This window comes from Chinchilla lanigera, unplaced genomic scaffold, assembly GCF_000276665.1.
Source record: "Chinchilla lanigera isolate Chin_1 unplaced genomic scaffold, ChiLan1.0 scaffold00011, whole genome shotgun sequence".
Taxonomy (NCBI): domain Eukaryota; kingdom Metazoa; phylum Chordata; class Mammalia; order Rodentia; family Chinchillidae; genus Chinchilla; species Chinchilla lanigera.
This window is the reverse complement of record NW_004955412.1, coordinates 23470296-23479001: the sequence shown is the minus strand read 5'-3', so window position 1 is coordinate 23479001 and position 8706 is coordinate 23470296. Positions and strand designations below refer to the sequence as shown.

The window sequence follows — 8706 nt, the reverse complement described above, 5'->3', positions numbered from 1 at the left end:
ACGAGCTAAAATAAACATTTCTTCTAGGGGGGAAAGTTTACCAGGGCTTGAATCCAGGACCTTCCCAATGGGGTACAGTCCAAGCCCTTAAAAAAATTTCTTATATTGATACAGGGACTTGCTAAGTAGATAAGTTGCCTAGGCTGGGCTCAAACGTGAGAACCCTCTGCTGCAGACCCCCAGAGTGCTGAAAACCTTTCTTCTTTTCAAGTTGATTGTCTCATATGTTTTGCTATAGTGATGGAAGGCTGACTAACACAGTGAGACATGTAACTAGGCTGGTTGCAGTGGTTTGTGCCTGTGATCCCAGCACTCAGGAAACAGGCAGGAGGATTGTAAGTTTGAAGACAGCCTGGGTTACATAGAAAAACCCTGTCCTACCCCACCCCCATTACAGTAGGTAATAAGAATCACTCATGGAGGCTGAGTAATAGGGAACAAGCAGGCTTATTTAGCGTATGTGGAAGACATCCCCAACTATTGCCAGCCGGAAGTATCAGTGACAAGGATAGAAATGCAGCGGCTTATATAGGAGTTGGTCCAGTTGTTAACAATAGAATTTCTAAAAATAGGAGGTATTTTCCAAAAAGGTGGAGTACAGAGTACATCACAAGATGACTATGGGGTAGTCATGGTTATGGGGTAGTCATGGGGTCATTACAACATTGCAGCAATTACCAGAAATAGTATTTTTCAGAAGTAGAACTTGCTTACACACGGAAACTGCTTATCATGATTTGGGGAACAAAAGTGAGTTCATCTAGAGTTCAAAGGAGTTTAAGTGAATTTTAAAATGAAGTTCTAAAAAGCAAATGGGGTCTCTCTTACTCTATCATTCTCCCCTCAGGGACATATTTTCCTTTTTTAGGACATATATAGTCCTTCATATGGTGGTGGTTCATATTCTGTCTCATGTTCTGTAGCTTCCTTTAGAACCATCACCTGGACTTGATCTGTACTGATCTTTCATTGGTTTTTCATCCACCAGATGAGGCATGGTCAACAAGAGAATCATTAAAATAGGCCCAGTCAGTCTGTGACCAAGGATGTTAACCAGTGGTTCCAGTTAAATAGTTGTTCATACATCCCTGTTGGTTTTGCCTAATTTGGGCCCATTCTTCTATATTTTGTTTTACTTTATTTAAAGTTTCAACTGTAATTCCTGGTTGGTTTGCATAAAACAGCATTCTTCTCTTAAAGCTGCACATAGCCCACTTTGCTCCATGAAAAGACGGTCTAAGCCCCTTCCATTTTGTAAGACCATTTCAGCTAATGAGCTGACATGGTCATGTAGCTTGCAGACAGCACTTCGGACCTGAGTCAAATCTCTATCCATGGACTGAGTCAACCCTGTAATCCTATACAGTCTAGTTTCCATCTGGATCAAGGCTCCAGCCCCAAGTCCAGCAGTACTTGTCAGGGTTACTCCTAGCAGCAGTAGGAGGAGTACCTGAGGTGCCCTTTGGCTCAGTGTTGGTCTTTAAGAAACTGTTTGAATCTCTCTTCTCCAGGCAAGGTTGACACCAGGGTAGTAGTAACACTGAGAGACAGGGTCCATAACCTTTGTGTTTTACATATGCACCCTTAAGCAGCCCAGTGGGACATATGAACCAGGCATTGAGGAGCCCAATAAGTCTGTGTCAGGGGCAGGGTCTGATTACATGCTAGCTGATAAGTCTCAGATCCCAAACAGAACTTGTCCATAAATGTTACCTATGAGGTTTAAAGGAAGGGTATCCTACTCCTGTGGATTATAATCAGTTTTGCTGGGACTTGGCCATGTATGGGAGCCATATGCTTCATAAAAGGGTGGGCTAGGCTTTGTACACATCCAACAACTCTCTGCTAACTCCGGACTGGAGAGGTTAAGGCCATGATGGGTCAGATTTAATATCTTATAAATGTTAGCCTGCAAACCTTGTTGGGACAAATCGACCCCTATTTTTGTCTTGTTGGAAGTTGGCTTTGGAAGTTGGTTTCCTTCCCAAATGTGTCTCAGATGCAGCCACTGGAAAAGGGTTAGCTGGGGCTTTAGGTACCATGGGGATCCTCTTAATGTTAATAGGTATGCCAGGATCTTCATCCCCAGTGCTCTGCCTATACATCTGGACACCTAGATCTGCCCTACCACCCTCTTGGTTTCCCTGGGGTCCCTGAGTATGTTGACATGCATGCAAAAGGGGAAACTCATCACAGTTTACACCTTTGTACTTGAAAGCTTTAAGCAGTTCATCCTTTTGTACCCAGCACCTTTTATTTTCCTCTGACTCTGGTACAAATAGACCCAGCATAGTCCATTCATGTAGACACTTGAATAATCCTATAGTTCATATCCCCAATGTGGACAGTAATCACTTGGGTCATTACAGTTTCCTGGAATCACTGGACACAAATAAATCCCTGTTATCACTATTTCTTCCTTCTCATGTAAATCTTTTTCCTCAACAAAACATGCTGGAGACTGACCTCTGTTGGGATTAGCACACCAGTTAGGGGTCCAGAGTGTACACTGGGGAAAACTCAGATCTGCATCATCCTGCAGGGCACAAGGATATACATTCTCAGCTATGACTGTGGCATCTGGATGTCTAGCTGTGGCATAGTGACACATCAGCTCAGCAAAGGCTGGTCCTGGGAAGAGTTAGCAAAGGATGAGAATAGCAGCAGGAGTCATGGTGGCAGTTTCATCACCATGAGCTTCTGTTGGAATCTTTGAGAGCATCATGGTATAGGGGGCTCAGGTGCAGGGGGCTGGGTCTGCAGTAGTGACTTTGCAGGGAATTCAGGTGTCCACTTCTTAGCTCAGGAATGATGGGCCCACAGAGCACAACTTGTAACTTTAAGAGCAGTGGGCATAGTTAAAACGGCATCATAAGGCTCTGCCCACTTTGGTTGGAGCAGCTCCTCCTTCTCAGTTTAAATTAGCATTTTGTTTCCTGGTGCAAAGGAAAGAACAAGAGAATCAGTTGGATGGGGTGTCACTGCAGCACAATCCTCTGGTGGTCCTTCCAAATCTGCTGCAAGGCCTTCATCTGTTGCCATAGGTCCAAAGTCCCCTCTCCTGTAGTCCTTCCAAAATGTACAAAAGAGGGAGAGGGCTCTCACACGTGATCTCAGATGGAGTTAGCCCATCCCAATACAGGGTGCAATGAGATCACAATAGGGCCATCCGAAGCATAACCACCCAGCTCACCCCAGTTTCTTGGCAGAGCTTGGCTGGGGTGGTCTTCAAAGTTTAGTTTTGTCTCTTTATTTGGCCAGGACTCTATGGTTGATGGGCAGTATGTAGCTCTCCTTGTAGCCTCAAAGCTTTTGAAAGGCCTTAAACCATTCAACCCACAAAAACAGGTCAATTATCTGAAACTACCATCAAGGGGTGCCAATACCAGGGAATAATCAACTCCATCAAGGCTTTTACCATGTCTTTAGATGTCTCAGTCCACGGAAATGGCCTCCAGCCAAACCAGATGAGAACCAACAAATACTTTTTGTTCCCACTAGTAAGTTGATTTTAGTAAAGCCCACTTTGACATTCTCAAATGGCAGGGTCCCCTGCTTTCAAACTCTGGGTTGTTGCTGTGGATTGTTGTAAGCACAAACTGTGCATCTGCTGGCCATTGATGTGCACAGAGTCCAAGGTCTGGAAACAAAGAAGTGATAGCCAAGCAGCTCTGCCATGGCCATCTTTCTCAAATGGGTGTGGTTGTGAAGCTCAAAAATGTACAAAATGTCCTACAGCCTCAGTGAGGAATACCTTTCTTCCTAGTAAAACCTGCCATCCATTCTGTTCTGTAGCTCCCTTTGATTTGGCCCACTTTAGTTCTGCTTCTGCATATTTAGGTGGTTTGAGAAGCAGGGCCAATAAGGCTTGTGCTACAGGGAGTAATTTTCCAGTGGCAGCCTGCTTAGCTGCCACATCAGCTGTCCAATCCCCCCGTGCCTCTATTGAATTGCCCTTCTAATGGCCTGGGCAATAGATCAACCTTGGTAGATAACCAGATGGCTTGTAACAAGTTCAGTATCTCTTAGGAATTTTTAATGTCTCTCCCGTGGTGAGGAGGCCCTATTCCCAGATGGCACCAGGCACATGTAAAGTAGGAAAGGCATAGTGGGAGTTGGTATAAACATTTACTCACTTGTCTTTTCCTACCTCCAAGGCCCAAGTGAGAGCAATTACTTCAGCTTTCTGTGCTGATGTTCCAGGAGGCAAAGCCTTAGACCAGACAGTCTGTTCAATGGTAATAACCATCGCTCCTGCTTTCCAAACCCTATCAATTACCATGCTGCATCTGTTTGAAAACAGGGTCAGGTCAGGGCTCTGAAGGGGTGCATCCTGTAGATCTGGTCTGGCTGAGTAGACTGCTTTGATTGCCTCAATGTAATCGTGCTCAGATGGTTCCAGGGGCATCAGCAAAAGAGAAGCAGGGTTGAGGGCCTGTATAATCTTAATAGTGAGTCAAGGGTCCTCCAGTAGCATCTTTTGGTATTGGGCAAACCTAGTACCTGAAAGCCATTTACCACCAGGTCCTCTCAACAAACTCTCCATTGCATGGGGGACAAACACATCCAATTTTTGTCCCAAAGTCATCTTATTAGCCTCTTTTACTAGTAGGACAGTGGCTGCAGTGGTGCACAGACGAGAAGGCCACCCAACCATTATGTAGTCCAACCTCTTAGACAAATAGGCCTCTGAGTGCTTTCAGGGTCCCAAAGTCTGAGTCAAGACTGCCTGAGCAGTGCCCTCTTTCTCATCTATGAATAAGTGAGATGGCTTGGTAATATCAGGTACAGCTAAAGAAGGAGCATTTAAGGGTCTGAAAGGCTGTCTTGTGCTCAGGATTCCATTTCAAGGGAGGGTCATTCCTCTTTTTAAAACCTCATGCAAGGGTTTGGCTGTAGCTATAAAATTGGGAGCCCACAAATGGCAATATCCAACTGTTCCCAAAAATTTCCTCAGGTCTTTTCTAGAGAAGGCATTCTTCAAGTCCCAAATGGTCAGTACAGGAGGTTGACAGTGGACAGGTGCCATCCTTCAACACAAACCCAAGAAACTGTACAATTTGTATACAAATTTGAGCTTTTTTCTTTGACACTTGATACCCTTTATCGTGAAGTAGACCTAGAAGTCTTTGTGTTGCTTTGACAGAGTTCCTCTGTTTCAACTGCCAGAAGTAAATCATCAACACACTGCAACAGGGATATCTCTGGGTTTTCTATACTGAAAGGCATCAAATTTTGGACAAGTCTTCCCCTGAAATCATGGGAGAGTTCTTGAAACCCTGTGGGAGCCTCCTCCAAGTTAGTTGACATTTTCATCCCCCCTGGATCCTCCCACTCAAAGGCAAACAAATCTTTCATTCTGAAAGTCCCCTTGACTATACCACAAACATTTCTTTCTTTGTCATCTCTAGTCATTTTGTACACTCCCATTTGGAATGTCTCTTTGGCACATTGATCTGGATCTGGAAGAGTGCAGTATCCTCCCTGTTTGCCTTTTGCCCCTTTTCCTCTAGGTCCTGACTGAGCCTCCTTCTTGTAAGCTGCCAGCATCACCTTTTTCTTTTCCTGCTTGCGTTTCCACTCTGTGTCGTCTGTATTATGGAACACCTTTTGGGCAATTTCAACTAACTGAGACAAATTCATTCCTATAAACCCCTCCAATTTTTGTAGTTTGCAGCCTATACCAGGGGTTGACTGAACAACAAGAGCCGTGTTGACAGTGTGGGCATTCTCAGTTGCCTCTGGGTCTAATGGAGTGTATGTCCAATAAGCCTCCATGAGATGCTTGAGAAATGTGGTGGAGCTTTTAGTTAGTCCCTGAGGTACCTCCGCCACTTTGTTCAAATTAGTGGGGTGGAGGGCAGCAGTAAGTAATCATTTTCTCAATGCTGTTGTTGTGCTTTCAGTCTCTTCAATCCCTCATTGGTGTTATTATTCCAATCAGGGGAATCCTGGAGTAGAATGCAAACCACTGCCTCTGCTTTGTCTTGTTTGGTTCCCTGTCTCTAGTCTCACTTGTTTCTCCTAATTCTTTCCTTTCATTCTGAATAAAACAGGGTTAACATTATCTGTTGACAGTCATCCCAAGTGGGCTGGTGGGTTTTAAACACTGTCTCTAGCAATGTAATCAAGGCCCAAGGCTGTTCTGAAAGGGGGGGATTCTGAGTTCTCCAATTACATAAGTCACTAATGGTGAAAGGGACATACACCAAGGTAGACTGAGGGTTCCCCCCAGTCCTGCTATGGCAGTCTGCTGGAGGGGCAGAACAGGGACTGGTCCCAAGGAACAGACTTCCTTGTCTGGGGAAATCTGCTATTGGCTCTGAGGAGGGCTGTCTGAGGTGATAAGATAGGTGTGGAGCCACAGAGTCAAGGTGTGCAGCATGGGCAGGTGCACTGGAGAAGTCAGGGTAGGGTGGTGGCAGAGCAGGAAGACCAAAGGTAGGGTTGTCCTCCTCAGGGACCAAGGGCAAAACAGGGGGCTTTTGCTTTGTGGACCTCTCCTTGATTACCAGTACACGATCAGGAAAACCTCAAACACGCATTCTGAGCCATTGGGGCAGTAATCTATATAGGGGAGCTGATCTGGATGGCTGGGCCTCCCAGTGGTGACATCTCACACTCTACTGGCTACTTGAGGGTTGATCATTCCCTCTGCTGGCCACCCTACATCAAAAGAGGCCCATTACAGTTCTCACAGGGTGTAGAGTCTTTCTGGTTTCATTTTCACTCCATAATCACCCTTCAATTTGTCAAAATTCTCAATCATGTAATCCGGAACAGTTAGCTTGCTGTTTGTCAAGCCTATGATAGTCCAAGTCAGAACAAAGAGAAAACAGTTTACCTCAGTGATCTTTCCTCCCCAACTCAGGCAATAGCGTTAACAAAAGTCCAAGGCTAGCAAAGTTCCAGAGGATGGCCATTCCCATGATGATGTGTAGCAAACAGGTTGGATCCTCTGCAGTCTCCAAGTGTAGAATCATGAGGAGCAGAAAGGGCAACACGAAGGTGATTATGAGCTCTCCAAGCCATGTGACAGATTTGGCTTGGATCTGGAACCATGGGAACATTTAGGTAAAACACAAAATGAAAGCACAAAAACAAACAGACAGATGAGACAATCCTGGGAACTATAATCATTTCTAACCAACTGTCAATTTTAGGGTAAATTTAGAAGGAGGAGTCAGGAACTGACAGGACTGAAACTGGGTCTCTCAGTCACTGAGAGATCAGGCTGGTACATCTGCAAGCCTGGCGCCAATTAACCAAATGGCAGCCACACCAGGGTTGATTGCTGTGTCTGGGCTGGGCCCATCAGTGGTCCAAAACTGTCTCAGTCACTGAAACAGCAGGCTGGTGTATCCAGGAGGCTGGGGGAGTTTGGGACTATCAACCAAAATGCTGGCCATGCAAGGTATGGTTGCTGCATCCAGGCTGGGCCTGTGGTCAGTCTAGAACCCAAGGGAATCAAAATTGCCAAATTCTTACCTTGGTTAGGAGGCAGGCCCTGCTTGTTCCATTCTCACAGCTGTGGCATCTTGCCTTGCAATTACCCCAGGTGACCAGCTGAAATCAGCTGGGGCACCCTGCCACTGAAAGCTGACAGTGAGGAGAGAAGGCCTGCCCCTCCTCAATCAAGGGCTTTTTCCATGAAGATCTCGCTGGGGTCTCCAGAATGTTATGGCAGGTAACCAGAATCACTCATGGAGGCCAAGTAATGGAGAACAAGCAAGTTTATTTAGCATATGTGGAAGAGATCCCTACTGTTGCCAGCCAGGAGTATATATGACAGGGATAGAAATGCAGTGGCTTATATAGGAGTCGGTCCAGTTGTGAACAATAGAATTTCTAAAAATAGCAAGTGTCTTCCAGAAAGGCAGAGTACAGAGTTCATCACAAGATGACAGTCATGGTCATGGTGTAGTCATGGGGTTATTACAACATTACAGAATTTACCACAAATAACATTTTTCACAAGTAGAACTGCTTATCATAGGAGTTAGGGAACAAAAATGAGTTCATCTAAAGTTCATGGGAGTTTGAGTGAACTTGAAAATGAAGTTCTAAGACTGCATGTGGTGGCACATGCCTGTAATCCCAGCACTTGGGAGGCTGAGGCAGGAGGATCTTGTGAGTTCGAGACCAGCCTAGGCTACAATGTGAGCTCAAGGTCAGCCTGAACTGCATAGCAAGACCCTGTCTCTAAAAGACAAAATAAATAAATAAATAAATAACACGAAGTTCTAAAAGTCAGATGGGGTCTCTCTTGCCCTATCACCTCAAAGCATGAAGCTAGAGGTAGATAGGAACAAGATCTTACTAAGGCTTTCTAAGCATTGCTAAGGCATTTAGCCTGTCTCTGTAAGCTTAAATTGAGGTGAACAGAAATTAAGGAGGGAGGAAAGGAGGGGGAGAAAGAGACAGAGAGACGGAGAAATGAGCCAAGAGCCCACCAAACTGTATTAGCCTTGCTGAGTCAACACACATTTCCTCAAAGCAACTGTGCAAATCTCTGTGACACTTGGGCAGGAATATACAGCAAAAGACACCCAAAGCTCCCACACAGTTACTTAAAAACCTCAGTCACCAGGCATGGTGACACATGCCTATAGTCACAACATTCTGGGAGGCTGAGGCAGGAGGATAGCAAATAGCCTAGCATAGGCCAGTTAGTGGTTTAGCAAGACCCTATCTCAAAATAAGAAA

General features: G+C 45.2%; 1 long non-coding RNA gene across 1 annotated transcript; it reads right to left on the bottom strand.

The window, feature by feature from the left end:
• Positions 1 to 428: 428 nt before the first annotated feature.
• LOC106147849 lies at positions 429 to 7763 on the bottom strand. Its single transcript, XR_001232847.1, has 3 exons — positions 7489 to 7763; positions 6845 to 7052; positions 429 to 2936 (listed from the first exon to the last, which is right to left on the bottom strand). It is a non-coding gene; the product is annotated as an uncharacterized LOC106147849 (long non-coding RNA).
• Between the last annotated feature and the right edge of the window lie 943 nt (positions 7764 to 8706).